This window comes from Zonotrichia albicollis, chromosome 3, assembly GCF_047830755.1.
Source record: "Zonotrichia albicollis isolate bZonAlb1 chromosome 3, bZonAlb1.hap1, whole genome shotgun sequence".
Taxonomy (NCBI): domain Eukaryota; kingdom Metazoa; phylum Chordata; class Aves; order Passeriformes; family Passerellidae; genus Zonotrichia; species Zonotrichia albicollis.
In genome coordinates, this window is record NC_133821.1 from 51,182,552 (window position 1) to 51,198,234 (window position 15,683).

The window sequence follows — 15,683 nt, forward strand, 5'->3', positions numbered from 1 at the left end:
TAGTATTTCATGAGAGTTTTTCTTGTTGCCATAGTGCAGCAAAGGCTATTTCAATAAATTCACTTGTTATGCCTATAGCAAACTGTTTTCAGACAAATAAGGATTGATATGTAGAATGGGGAGGAAAAAAGAGAACAATGAAGTAATTTTATGCACTGACTGCTGGTATAGTCACCAAAGCCATCTACCAGCATCCGAAGACCTAACCAACCCAAAGTGGTGACATTATTGCAGTTGTGGGAAGTTTTCAATATATGAGCTGGGTTTGCAGTCTGCCTCGGGTGTTCTGTCCATTTAACAGGAAAAAAAAAGTGAAAGAAGAGAGGATTTATCTCTCTCCTGGAGCCTTTGTCAGGATTTACAGTAAAACATCTAGTTTTCTATTACCTTCTGATTTCTGCCGGTCTGTAGCTTTTGGCTAAAGTAGGATCCTGTAAAGTAGGATCTGTGATGAAATTAGAATGTGTGAGTTTTACAGTGTTCAAAATTCTGGTAGAATTTTCTGAAGCAATAATCAACTGTATCTCCTAACATTCTGATACTGGCTCAGTATCTTGAGTATTAGATGTTCTGAAAGAGCTACTAATTCTTACTGTTGTAAATAAATTGTTTGTAGTCTGCTACAAGCTCCAGAATACTTTTGTTTCACGATTTGCTTTCTCACCTGCATTAAGTTTAAGCTTGAGCTCAAAAAATTGGTACCTCAAATTTTTGATAGATTAGACACATTTGAAAACTTTGCCTTCTCAAAGAAGTCTTCATTCATTTTGAGTGATCAAGTGGCAGCACAAAAATTGGTAGTGTGTACCAATGTGAGACAGTCACGTATTGAAGCTCGAGTGTTGTACAATGTTCTGATACTGGTGGTTTGGAAAAACTTTTGAAACTCAGCACTTAAGTGCCTGTCTTATCTTCAGGGTTCCGCGTTTGTCTCCAGGTCTTTGACATTCTTGTGTGTATGGATGCTCAGAAATATCCATGTATATAATTATAAATGTACTGATCTAGCTTTCTCAGTAAACCTACCTGTGTTGAGACCTTTTCCCCCTCATTTCCTGCCACATGCACTCTGTGCCAAAACTCTCACATCCACAACCTTAAACCAGACACTCCAAACTTCTACTTTTAGGGAAAAATACCAATTACAGCTGACTTCAAATGTGTTCCTACTGCACTGGCTTCAGAGAGCAGCCTGATGATTGTCTGCCTCTGTGAGAAGTTTCCCGCCACGTTACAGATCAGCCATTAAATCCTGTCCTGCTGCCATGTGGACTTTGTAGTTTGGAGTGGCCTTGCAGTTGGAGCTGTGTATACCCAGCCAGTCTGGGTGTTGATGGTGGCTGTGACACCTGCGTTTGTTTTCTTCTAAGGGAGAGTGCTTTTTTGCTTGCTGTACTGTTATAACCATAGATACTTTTCCCTTATTTTGGAGAGGATTCATTTTAAGAAGCTTTTGGCTTGTCTTCTCTTCTGGGTCTCTGTTCAGTAGAGACAGAATGAGTTTCCTGGATTAACTGAATTCCTTAGCTGCTGAGAAGGAAATCTTTCTCCAAGGGGAAAAATGCCTTCCTAACCACCTCAGTGGTAATAAGGATGGTACTCAGAGCATGTAGAGCTTAATTTATCCAAATCCCGAGGATAAATAGGATGTTTCTGTACGTTGCAAAAGGGTCAGGACAATTTCTCTGATTCTTGATGTACACGCCTTTCTCCTAGTGTCTGTTGTCGTCTTCTATGGCAATATCATGATGGTATCAGTAGTAGTAGAAACCTGCAAGTAGAGTGAGATACCAACATATTTCTGATGCCTTTATATCCTTAATTTATGAAGTGAAATGTTGAATAGCAGTGTTCTTTGTCATGGCTGATGGATGTGTGAGTAATCTGAAGCTATTTCCACCCCAGCAACTGCAAAAGAGGATGAACACTTTCACAGGTACACACACACACACTGCGTTCTGCAGCCCCTTCTTCACCCACCTCTCAGCATTTCTGAGGCACAGAAAGGAAGTGGGCAGTGGTGACCCTTTTCCTGCCATCCCTGCCATCATGTGATTGCTCTCGTGGGGTTCTGTCTTCTGCCACGCTGAGCTGTCCATCTTTGATTGTCTTCCAGCTCTGTGGTGTTGGTGATACTGACTTTTACAGCAACCACAAGTACATGGTAGCAGTTAAATTTGTATGACCAGCCCTGTCTCTGCCTTATTCTCCACCCCCAATGTCTGTCTGACTTAAACATCATTAAATGTCTACAGCATTTTAAAATTGGTGCTTAGTTTATTTCAGCATTTATTTTTTATATTTACATATGTGAAATTTAGCTAAAATAAAAAAAACCTTCAAGTTTAGGTTTTGCTAAAGCTTACTGCATTTGTTTTTGGGAAGAGCTGCTTACTTGTATGCAAGGAGACTTTTTAATTACTGAGCTTTCCTGTTTTTATATGCCATTACAAAATAATGTGGTAGTCTGACGTTTCCTTATGTTGATTATCTGTCTAAACCAGTTTTATAAGTAGAACATTTATGATACATTTTGTTCATGCAATGAGCAATTTTAAGTCTAATTCTTGAAAGTGGGCAATGGTCATTCAAGTGTGTTTGGAACTGAGCCATATTACTTGATTTGACTTTTATTTTTTCCCCTTTGGAGTGCTTCTCCAAGTTGTTGCTATTAGCAAAATTCAGGGTTGGGACTAGATGGTGTTCAAGGTCCCTTGCAGCTCAAGCCATGCTGTGGTTCTAAGATGATATTTATTTAGATCATGCTTAGCTTGTACGTGTGAATAGCTGTATCATCTTCATAAACTGTCTTGGTTTGTATAAAAGAAACCTAACATTCTCACTTTGTTATAATGTTTCCAGGACAGTGGGATGGGAAAAGTGATGCAGATACATGAAGTAATGTGTTGAAAACTGTTGTAAATTTAGTTACTACAGAGGCAGAAAGAGAAGCTAGATTTTTTAATGTATGCAATTCTCTAGGTTATCCTAATTTGGGATTTCACCCTATAAGGCATAGGGATAAGGGAGTTAATCACACTTAGAGTGTCATCTACCAGCACCATCACACCACCTCTGGTTTAACTCTTGCATGAGTTCTATGGTACAGCAAAGATTGCCCCTTTTCTCTATTGGGGAGCTGCATAGTTGGCAGAGTTATGTGTCTTCCTAGAAAAATGGAATAATTCTCATATTTGGGGTTTTGTTTGTTTCAGAAATACTTCTGTATCAAATGTACACAAGACTGCCTCACTTCAGTAAATAGGTAACCTTAGTTCCAAATGTGAGGAATCAAACTGCTGAGGAGGGGGAATGGACCTTAAGGATCACCTGGTTACAACCCCACCTGCCATGGGTGGGGACCCCTGCAACTAGACCAGGCTGGGTTATCCAGTCTGGCCTTGGACACTGCCAGGGTCAGGGCATCCACAGCCCCCCTTGGAAACCTGTTCCAGTGTCTCACCACCCCCACAATAAAGAACTTCTTCCTAGTATCTAATCTTTCCCCTCTTTCAGTTTTTGTACCCATTACTCCTTGTCCCATCACTGGAGTTCTTGTCAGACTCCTTTTCTAGCTTCCCTGTAGGCCCCCTTCAGATACTGGAAAGCTGCTTGAGATTTCCACACAACCTTCTCTTCCAGGCTGAACAGCCCTGGCTTTTTCCCCAGCAATTTCCTTTTTCCACATGTGTAACTTTCTGGTGTTTTAACATCTTGTAAGCTGTTAATTAAGGCAAGCATATATGTTTTATTAATATTTTTGAAGTGAATACTGAATAGAAAGAAATTCAAAATCCCCAAATGCTTTGCAATAGTAGTTAAAAAATGAAATCTATTTGAACGAGTTACTCTAAGTATCTAATAGTAAGGAAAGTTTGTGTCTCACTGTGGAGAGTAATGAAAAATGCACAGAACAAATGATAAGGTGTTAACTAAGACTATATAAAATGTGCCTGTGCTTTTGCTTGGAGTTTGGGTTTTTTGTTTCATGTTTTTGTTTCTATACAAATAAGCTTGCAGGAATAAGTCTGGAAAAGTTCACTGTCCTCAATGGTAGAGAAACACACATGCTGTAGTCAGGATACATACTGCACTAGGAGACAGCATAGGTTGTTATTTAAAAGGAAAAGAAGCTAGAGACTTCTTAGATTTGTAAATTCTTTTCCACTTCTGCATGATCCTGTCTGTGCTTCCTGACAGAATTTTTGTTTTGGGTCATTTCTCATATTCTTGTGTCATACTCCTGCACTAATGAGAGGGTGGACCTCATTGGTATAACTTTTCAGCTGTGTTAATTCTGATTATTTGCTGCAGAGACTGTTTGGCTAATATTAGCAGTTAAAGCCTAAATTGTTTCACTGTGAGTCAGAGTGTACTTGAAATCTTGTACAGTAGTATCATTTATGCCTTCATTAACTATGTTTTAATATCTGAGTAAGCCAAACCAAGTTACTGAATGCTTTTGTAATCTGAGCCTGTTTAAACTCGAAATAGTCCTGTTCACGGTTAATCATCTGTGTTCATGTTTGCACTGTAACTTGTCCTTGCTCTGTGTGCCACTCAACTGACAGGCCCTTGATAAGGATAAAATTAAAGGTATTTGATACAATTGTGTTTCAGAGCAAGAAAATGCCTGAAAGTAAGCAACCATTTAATTTTCTGATAGTTTCTTGCAATGTAGAGATGACAAATGAAAGGTGGGAATTTAAGGGAAGTTAACTAAACATACAAGCCGTGTCACTGGCTGCAAAACTAACTACTGGGCAGAGGTGCAGAACTTGGTTAAAAGTGAGAGCTCATGCACAGTACACTGGCAAACACATTCTTCTGGCAACTCCTGATTAACAGAGCTGTAGAGAGCAGTTTTGTTAACTAGTGTTGTATGATAAAAACAGTAATTTGTTCTCTTCTAGAAGAAATCTGTAGAGTAGAGCTGGTGACACTTTTTAAAACACAGCTCTCTGGTAACCAAATGTGCTATTTGAAGGTGAAATGAGCATTTTTATAAGTAGACTCCCCTGAGCAGAGTTACTTTCCTGGCTTGGGAAATACTTCTCACTTTCTTGTTCTATATTTTAAAAAAAGTATATAATAATATTCTATGCAAATAAAAAAGTATAATTTTTGTGTGTTTGAAACATATTACAAAAAAGTCAGTTACAAGAAAAAAATTGCAGTATAAAATTTACTTCAATGTATTGAAAGAATTAGATTGTATTTTCAAAGTAGAAGCATTTCAAGCATTTTTTTCATAAAGCTGAAGAATATTCTAGAGGATTGGAATTTAAATAGTGAACAAATTTTACTTAAGGAAAGAAAAAACCAAGAATTGCATTGCTTTACTAAAATGCATCTGATCTGGGCTTGATTATTGTAAAAATCTGCTCCTTGGAATGACTTTCTTCTTGAAACAAGCATGAAAATTTTCAGTGCTTATTTTTGTAAACCTTACTGATGATGAAGAGGGAGTAGCATGTGGGACAGGGAGTAATGGCACATCTAAGTTCACTAGTTCTTGATCATGGCTTAAAAACGAATGGCTACTGGAACTACCATTTCTGACTTTGATGTTGAAAATGACTCCATCTAAGTTTATTAGTATGGATTGGTCGGAGGAGAACAGCTTACAGAATGGACATCTATATCCTTACAGAGAAAATTATGCTTTCTCTTTTTTGTCATTCAGAAGAACTTCTGAAAAATTTGGCTTTGGGGAAAAGATGTATTTGCTGGCTTTGAACTATTCCAAGGATAAGGCATCCACCACCTTGCTGGGCAACCTCAGAGTAAAGAATTTCTTCATAATAACTAATATAAATCTACTCTTTCTCAGTTTAAAACCATTCCCCTTAGTCCTGTCCAATATGTGCCCCTGTAAAAGGTCCCTCTCCATGTTTCTTGTAGCCTCCTTTAGGTGCTGTAAGGCTGCTATAAAAATGCTTCCCTAAAGTCTTCAGTTCTCCAGGCTGAAAAACCCCAATGTCTCAGCTGTCATAGGAGAGGTGCTCCAGCCTTCTGATAATTCCTCTCCTGATCTCTCTTTTATCTTGGTCTATCCCACTTCCCTTTTGTTCCTGCTTTCTGAGTTTGTTTTCTTCTGATGTTCTGTTGCTTTGTGGTGTTCTCAAAATCAAGCTGTTTGCTGTGGTTAGTTTGTGATTATTATTAATAATAATATTTCCACCCACTCTTGCCTTCCTGTGCCTCACATACCCTATAGCAACTATAGGTTAGCAACAAATGTGTATTGATGGTAATGAATCACTTCCCTTGTTCCACTCAGGTGCCTGTCTAGAGCTTCAGGACTGAACTGCTTTCAAAAGTAACATGTAGAACCCATGGAAGTCTCACTGGTTTGAGGATGAAGGGAGGGTGGGGAATATTGAATTTTTTTTTTTTTTTCAAAACCACTTCTGAGTTTTTGCCTTAAATTTCTGTATCTCTTGAGTTTTTTGATCTTTCATTGTTTTTTGGTTATATAATCTTTCTTGAAGGATGAACTTCTATGTTAAAAGTATTATTTCAGGCATACAGGTCATTTTATCTATATTAAAAGTGAAATCATTATGCAGTTCACTAACTACAAAAGTGTTCTGCAAAAGAAAACTTCTCAGATGCCAGTGAATAGTCAAGTAGTGGAACGGGTTGCACAGGGAGGTTGTGCAGTTTGTGTCCATGGAGATTTCTAAGAGCAGGCTGGAGAAAGCTGCAAAAGAGCTTGGTAAGACCTCAGAAATGACCTTTCTATCACTAGGAGTTTGGATTGGAAACTCCTGGAGTTCCTTTCTCCCTGAATTATCCTGTAATCTTAGATGGTTCCATGGTGTACATACCCATTCCAGTTTATTTCCAATTGTGATGGATTGCATTGCATTATTAATTACTCTTCTTATGTGTAGTAGAACCACTTATATAGGCTTTACTATCTCTGTTGTCTGCCAGTTGGGCTTGTACCTGAAGAGAAATTTACAAATGCTATGCTGCCACTTAGAGTACTTTATTTATCTTTTTTCATCCCTTTATTAGTCATGGCCCTGGTTGAGACACATGTTGGTGCATCTCAGTATTGGGAGCTCTCCTGTTGGTTGGAGGTCATGCCTAAATTAAGGGTATCTGCCTGCCTGCCTGCTGTAACAATTAGTGTTTTTTGTAGCTGAACAGTCTTGGAAAATTAGCCTGTCCTCCACAGATGTTTAAATATGTTCCTTTGATTAAAGATGTTAAAATATGATCATTTGATTTGGAATAGACATCAGGAGATTTCTGCTCCCACCTTCTGCTTGAAGAAGTGTCAGTCCTGGTGCCCCTGAGGGCTTTTCTCATAAGGTGTTGAAAACCCCCTAAGGACCAGTAACTGCAGGAGCTCTGGGCACTCTCCTTCATTGGCTTGACTGTTCTAATGATGAAAAGAGTTTTCTGTATAGTCAGTTTAAAGGCTGCTTTTGTTTCAACTTAATGTCCAGTGTTTGTCCTCCCACCATGCCCTGATGATCACTGCTTCATTGTCTTCTTGGCCTCTTTGCAGATCCTCTGAGCTGCTTTGTAGGTCTCCCCAAAGCCAGCTCTTCTCCAGGAGCCAGAAACCCAGTTCCTTCTGTCTTGCCTCCTAAGATGGTTCTTCAGCCTCCTGAACATTCTGTAGCTCTCTGCTGAACTTCAGCTGATTTCTGTTCTTCCTGTACTGACAGCACAAAAACAGTGTTGGGTAGAGCAATACAATTGTTTTACTTGACCTAAAGCTTCTATTCCTCCTGTTAATGAAGCTAAGCATGATGTTGACTTTGCTGCCAGGGCATGCATCTGAATCATCTTCAGCTTGCTGTTCACCAAGATCCTCAGGTTATCTTTAGCAGAGCTTCTTCCCAGCCAGTCTTTTCTTGAGTCTGTGTTGTTGCAAGATATTTTACCTTTCATATTTGTCAGGACTTCTGCCCTTGTTGAATTCTGTTGAACTGAAAATCTACTCAAAACCTCAAGCTAAAAACAAAGCAAAAATACCCCTAAACCCCCACTTTGAAGAATTTCCTTTGGCAGAGCCTTTAGGCATGTGCTTGAAAGCTTTGAGTATTGAAATGCTTATATTCTTCTTCAAATTGAGCACAGCATTCTTCTACGCATCCTGCACAACATTCGAGACTGAAAATACCTTAATGTTTCAGGATCACTTCATGTATCCTTTGACTTAATCAAACTATGTTCTGTCAATGTATCCTGTGTGAGGGATTGCCTAGGGGTGATAGGGTGAGGTCCTAGTGCTGCAGGACTGGAAGTGTTTGTAAGTTGTGTAAATTGCACACAGTTTTGCTCCCATTTTCTGTTCCAGTGCTTCTTCCTTCTCTAGGTGACACGCCTGTGTTAGTTACTGGAATGGATAGTTGCAGTGAATGAACTGTGCTGGATTATTTTTGTTGATATGTGTTTTTTGGGAATAAAGATTTGCTTTCACTCCTGATTATTGTTAGTGTGTAAAACTGTATTTGTACAGTATGGTGTACTGACTAGTTCAATTACTTATACTCAGCCTCATGTTCTTTGTTTTGAGTTCTGCTATTGTGATATTGGTCTCTGTGTGATGCTGAAAAATAGGCCATGCTGGTAGTTACCATTTTTGATGGAAGAAATGCTGAAGTTTGAAAGCAGACTATAATCTTGCCTGGCCACAGATATTTTTAACAACTTTGTTACTTCAATGGAGTAATTTTACTGTTAAAATTTAAGTTGCTGTTTAGAAACCTGGGTAGCATTAGACTGTTAATTCTGCAAATGTTCTTAGGCCAGTTTTAATATAATAGGCATTTTAAACTGGAATAAACCAAATAAGAAACATCTCAGAAACTCAGCATTGAATTATATATGTTGATATTAATTTTAAAGAAGCTTTAAGTCACCTTTTCTGCATCTTGTGTTTGAATCTATTTTGATGCAATCTTGCTAGCCATTCTTAAGTAGTTGAACTACTACTTTAGCTGTTAATCCCTACATCCAGATGCTTGTTCTAGGATTTCCTTCCAAAAAAACATGTTTTAAAAGGTTTATTGTGCACCCTGGGAAGTCATTGGATCAGGACTGGTTTGCCTCAGAAGTTCAGAGATCAGAATTGTGAGTTCCTGAAGAAAAATACCCTTCTGATGGTCTCCTTTCATAAGAGGAATGTGCTCAGCTGAAGACAGTCATTGCAGTGAGTGGGGGGAGACTGCCCAGGTTACGACAACATGAAGTCTTAAGGGTGAGCAAACTCTGGAAGGGAGCTATTGAGTTGGATTCTCTAATATCTGTAATCATCTGCTCTCTCAGTTCTAGGAATGAAGCTGCTACCAAGAGTAAGCAATGTACAAATGCAGAATTGCACTGTTTATTTTCAAGGTCCTTATTCCAGACTAGGGTGGGTAGGAAGGGCGAGGAAGAAAGTAGTAATGTGAAGGATGCCTATGTGATGATTAAGTATTCAGCTTTTCAGTTGTCTTTTTGTTGTTTCTATCTCCTCCCAGCTCCACACACCCAGTCTTGTAACTGATGATGTGACTGACCTGCCCTCTGAAACTTCCTCACTCTTCTGTAAGCAGGCGGTGGCAACCTTTTGTGAAACAAAGAGCGAGGCACTGCGAAATGAGGGGGCAGTATTAGTCTGCTTGCTGACCTACCAGACTAGATTTGTTCTGATGCTAAAATGAGAAGTGAGCAAGCAATTCTTGACTGCTTCAAATTTTGGGAACTTTATCAATTGAATGATTCCCATACTTGCCTTTCAACCCCTCATCAAGTCTAAAAGTGAGGCTAGATTTCTGCATTACCTTATATCACAACAGAATGATAATTTAAGATGTCTTATATAATTTTAAAGAAGTAATGATATATTAGTGTTTACGACTGGGAAAAGAGCTGCCTTGCTACTTTTTGAGAATCATATTTTTTCATAAAACATGAGTAGTCTTGCACAGAACACTTACTCTAATGAGAGACTCAGCTCCAAAATATTTGAGAGGTTATGATAACAATTATAATTCAAACTATTTTTTTGAACTGGGGTATGTGTATCTCGACTATTGTTTGAAAAACTGTTGGTGGTTTCTGACTGAATTCCTTCTGACAGAAAATCGCTGGAGTTGGTCTTTATGCTACTACCACAAGATACCTTTCTCTAGATTATTTCTGCTGTTATGAAGAGAACTGCAAAGGAAATGAGGAGCTTCCTATGTAATCAACTGGTCAGCTGCTGTTTCCTCTATCGGGAATAGTGTTGGCGATTACTCACAGTCGCTGTGTTTGCATTGTTGTCCTGAGCATGGAATAAGAGACTGTGAAGCAGTAGGAAAAAAGGGAAATACAGTGGCCCTGCAGTTATGGAATACTGCAGTTACAGAAAGAAAGTGGCTTTTTACACCCATAGTTCAGCTTTTGAGTGCTTCTCTGTTTTAATGACTGGTGGCACAATGAAACGTTACCTTTAGCAGATCTAAGTGAGCTTTTTAAACATGTGTAGCCCACCCTGTCTCTGAACTGACTTTGTTAATTGTCTGCTTTTTAAAATCTCATTGCCTTTTAATAATTTTGTTTCCTCTCCTCTGGCTTGTTTTGTTGGAATGGTGCTACTGTGGTCTCTGTAGGACTTTGGAGACTCTGTAAAAACTGCCAGTGTTTGTGTGCAGACAACGTCTGATGCAGCAGTGTTTTGCGAAAGATCTCTTGGCATTGCTGAGTAATTCCTGTACCATTTGTGTCATTCCTGCTTGAGCTGAACCCTTGCCTTTTTATGCTCAGGACATTTAAAAAAATTTGGAGGCTAGAGTTAGAAGCTGGTGATTTGAGCTCTAGTGGACTTTGCACTTGATGGCTCCTGATGTTTCGAGAAAATACTTTTTACAATAGAAAATAATGCCACATTGGTATTTGATACCTTTAGTTACTTTTAGTTGAAGCAGTAGAGAACTATGTATATTTGTGTGTAGTGCTACTCATAGGTGAGAGTTGCTATGTCCTCTGGTACTAAAACAAAACCATGCTAAAGTTCTCCTCAGTTAAGTGGTTTAATAATTGAATTACAGTCTGATTTTATTTTAATAGCCTTTTTTAGGTCTATTATAGTGAGTTTCAAATACTGTATTACTTTCATAGTGTTTTGTTTGTTCATCCTCAGGCAAGTGAAATAGATGTTTAGACAGGGATGATGAAATTTCTGCATTCCCACAGATAACCAGTTTATTTCCACTGTGGAAGCCAGCCTCTATCATACAGCTGATTGGTTGGATTTCTGGATCTGCAGAAGCATTCCTTGCCTCTGTAAACTACTGCTGTTGGTTTTATTTTGGGTGCCAAAGCTACCCAAGGGAAAAGTTCGTGGGTGAGGTTTCATACTTATAGCTGAAGCTGGTAAAATGGCTTTCTAGCTGCAAGAGAGTGCTCCCTTCACCCCTTCTTCAATTGAACAGGTTTGTTTGGGTTTTTTAATCCCTCCTTTATGCTGGCTTTTGGTTTTATGTGACTCCATGGTGAAGTTCTTAGGGAAGCTGGGAGACTAGGATTAGTTCTTGTTGGGCTTTTCTCTCTGAACTGGCTTATTAGAGTTCACCTAAATGCTTGTGTTGAAACAATTATAGTGACACACAGCTGGAGTGGGGGTAGAAAGGGTTGAGGAAAGCCCCTTCCAATGGAAATGTTAGTTGCCATTGGATTAGCTTAATGTCATATTTTCCCTTGCTGTCACAAGCAGGATTTACAGAGTAATTTTTCTCGTGAGATGGCCATCCAGTAATCAACAGTCAGGGACTTTCTGGGAAATTTATTTCTACGTCTATGTGACTAATGCCTTCCGTGTTCTGTAATAATAATAATAATAATAATATAGAAGATACATAAAAGAAGAAAGTATTCATGTATAGAGATTTTCTTGTTAGATAAGCCTGTTTAGAGAGTAGGACCTTTCAGCCAATGAACTTGCTTCCAGTCTGGCAAAACAGACGCTGTTGTAGATTGGGAGCAACCGTGGAACCCCACTGGGGAAAAGGAAGTTGGTGGTAATTGGAATGTAAAATCCTTCTTCAGTGAGATGGGTGCCAGCTCAAGTACAAAACATTGAAGTGTATTGTTGTCTTGATAGCTATGTGGTATCTTCTCTTTCAAACCTAAAAGTAAACAGAGCATTGAAGGAGTAAAATCAGGAGCAAGGTAATGTTTTTGGTTGTGCAGGTGCCTTAGGAATAAACTTTTTTATATGGTGGGGAGTGCTTTGAGCTAGCTTTTGTGTTGGAATGGAGGATTTTGTAGTATGAGAACAGTCAAAAGAAAATGTCACAAAACAGGGAGTACAAAACCACTGTCAGTATGAAGCTATTGTATATGGTGTTTCTGCAGAGAAAGCCCTTTTTTAGCTGTCAGCAGTTGTTTTTAAATGCAACTAACTGAGGCTGAATGTCATTCATGAAGCACAGTGCTTGATGAAATTGTTGCCAAAGATTATACAACAGGTTTAAGTAGGATTTGCAGAGAGAAGGCTATCAACAGATGAATTTTACCAAACTATTAGAATTACTGGATGGATTTTCCACAAACTGTCTGTGGCCTTGGTAGTCCAACATGAAGATGACCAACATTAAGATAACCAATGACGTTAAAAAACTGCTTTGTAAGTTTTAAGAAATTATCTGATTCCTTTAAATATAAAAATGAGGCTTCCTGGAGGAGTTTTTGAGTTACTGAATTAAAAAAACCCCAAACAAACAAAACCACAACTCTTTTTGGGGCATTCTCCCGTCTGGAAGCTGTAATGTCAACCCTGTGTTTTCTTTTTAGTATTCAAGTTAATGCTTTCTAATGTTGAAAACTGTGTGGCAATTTCATGTGTTAATTTGAAATGTGTTTGGTTGTAGTGAATGAATATCTTTTTTTTCTGAATGCGTGGTAGAAGTAACCAGAAGGATGTCTTAGCTCGTGTATGTGTATGTTTGCCCTAGACAAAGCTGCATATAAAAGCAGAGAGGTTGTGTGTCTTTGGCTATGGCACAGATCATCTCAGTAATTTCAGTCATCAGTGCAGATTTTCAGTTTGGGGTTTTTTTCAGAGCTGTTTTTGTATCCATACTCCATAGTCTGAAGTGTGGTTGATTTGCCCTTAAAAAGCAAAGGGGAAAGTATTTTAGGTAGGGAAGAAAAACAGTAGTAGTTCAAAAAGAGATCCTTTGCCCCATTTCTCTAGAATTTGTTACAGTAAAATTGCATTTAGTGGTACATTTTGATGTTATAGTATTACTTAAAACCCGATTGACTAATGTAATTTACTTGGGAAATAACTTTTTGAAATCTACTCAGAGGTTGTATTTAAATCAGAATGTTGAGTTTTGAGGTTTGGGCTATTTTTATTTTTTTTCATGCAGATTCTGGGCTGCAGTTTGTCTGCTTCAGGAGAATCAGGTGCTTGTTTTTTCTGTTCGGCTTGTTAGCATTCCTACTTCAGACTCCTGACTAATTAGCCTGGTTGCCAAAGCTCCTCCATGCTGTGTATCAGATAGCACCAGCGTCTTTCTGGTTCAGACAGTGTAGCTGGATGTCTTAACCCTGTGCGGTGCTGATTCCAGCTCATCCCACAGGAATGAGAAGCCAGGCTAACACATTCAAGTTTATCAGTACTGAGTAGAACTTGGCTCAAACTTTACTGGCTGTGTCAGCATAGATACATGGCATGACCCTTGTTGCATTATGTAAAATTGATTCTGTTTTTATAGTTTCCTTTGATAGCCTCATCATACTAAAGCCTGATACTAAAATAGTAAAAATGCAGTGCTAATAACAAGAAATTAATCCAGACAGTGGTTCATTTAAAGGATTGTTGGTGTCGGGGTTTTTTTGTCCTGTAGTGAGAGTTTATTTATATTATTTCCTATATAAATATAGAAGTTATACTGAAAGCAAATAAATATGAATGTTTTGTCAAGTGAATGTGAGGTGGTTGAAGTGGGCATGGTTTCTGAGCTGCTCTACGTATTTGCTCATGACAGCTTATCAATGGGCACCAGCTTGTCAAATCTGGGTTTTATTTGGTCTGTTGGTTCTTTGATTGAATCTTCAGCCTATGTCAGGAGTGTGAAGTTGCCACTGTAAGAGGTCAGAAACAGACAAGAAATTTGATTTAGTTTGTACTAACTAGTATATGTACTTCTGGTCACTAGAGAATCTGTATGGGAGGGAAATGTTAAGAGTAATTTTATTTGTGCCATCTATAATAAAACTGTGATCAGCTTTCAGAAGACAGCCACAAGAAACCAGGCTTCATGAGTTTGATTGCTGGTGGAAATGTTTTTTTCCTGTAGTGCAGCTTTCTGCTGTAAGTAGATTGACATTTCTGTTAGAAATACTGAGTTTTCACTCAAAAAGAAGTATCTTTTCAGCTTTTAGTAGTTTCACAGATGAATTTGCCAACTACTTGTATTGTTATTTTTTATGGTTTTAAGACTGTTCCTAAGACATTCCTGTATCAGGAATGAGGAAATCAGAATTACAGTTTTTCAGAGGAAAAACTGTAATCTTTTTAAGCTGTAGAGAAATTATCATGTAACTCTGGAATCTTACAGTTTGTATGCCTGTTATAGAAATAGCCTTAACATTACAATATTCTAAATTTTACTTTGTGACTGTAGAAAATAATTTATCTAAATTTATCTAATTTATCTAAATGTGATTGTGGACTAAGTCTTTAAAATATCTGAGAGATTTGCCATTCCTGTAACAAACTGCAGTTTCCACTCAGCTCATCAGGACTGCCGGTCTCTCTCTGCTGGGCCGCTGCATTTCTGCTGCCTTCTTTGGTCTGGTGCTTATCTGACTGTGCCAAGGCTCCCGGCCGAGCCAGCGGAGCCTGAGACAAAAAGCAGTGAGAGCCCGCTGGTGTATCGTGCTGCAGGCAGGTACGGGCTGGTGCTGGGGCACAAGTGGGAATGAAGTGTCCAGCTTGGCAGAGGTTGCTGTTTCATGGTTCCTTCAAGCTGACACAAGGTGCCAGCAGGGGAGTTTCCCTCAGCTGCTGGCTCTGACAATTTCCTGCACACTGAATGAAGGGAAGGGAAATATCTTCCGAGTTAACCTTATTCGTGTTGCTGTACAGCTGCAGGATGCTGGTGCCTGGCATGAGAGGGGAGGTGGGAATGAGTGTGTCAGTATGAGGAAGTGCTTTCTGCAGCACTGGAGTTTCTGTTGCTGACTGTGTGTCTGCGCTTTTAATGTTAAAGTGAGTAAGGGCAGTCTTTTTTGTGGCCTGATTGATGTCTGAAGATATTTTAAATACAGGGATTGTCATTGCAAGTAGCAATGACAGTGAAAAATCAGACTTCTAGTGCCTGAACTTTCATTTTCACCCTTCAATTTTCCTGTTGTATTTTGGTTTGAGGTGGGTGTAATAACCTGTTTCTTTTCCTCTAAATGGAACTGTTCTAAAGAAACAGTTTTTAACACAGTAAATAGTATGGAGAACTGATTTATTTCAGTGGGTTTTTAAGATGCATCTGAAAAGTGTTACAGGGGATTGATTGTCTGTACTTGTAATTCTTCTCGAAGTTTTCTGGTGTTGCTCCTTAGCAATTGTCTTAGTTGCACAACAGGTTGTAAATAAATAGTAGAAAGGTAAGCAATATTTTATTTGAGGCCCATTGCTCTTTGTTATTTTTCCTCTTGTAAATATGTCATGTTAATTCAAAAGA

General features: G+C 38.7%; 1 protein-coding gene across 26 annotated transcripts in view; it reads left to right on the forward strand.

The window, feature by feature from the left end:
- Positions 1-15,683, forward strand: part of AFDN (afadin, adherens junction formation factor) — a 115,346-nt gene that overhangs the window by 9,596 nt on the left and 90,067 nt on the right. Inside the window, exon 1 of one of the 26 annotated variants that reach the window (XM_074537400.1) lies at positions 11,173-11,426. The exons of the other annotated variants lie outside the window; for them this stretch is intronic. The gene's annotated coding sequence lies outside the window, so the exon portion shown is untranslated. Of the gene's footprint in view, positions 1-11,172; positions 11,427-15,683 lie in introns of those variants that run through there. 26 annotated transcript variants of the gene reach the window in all.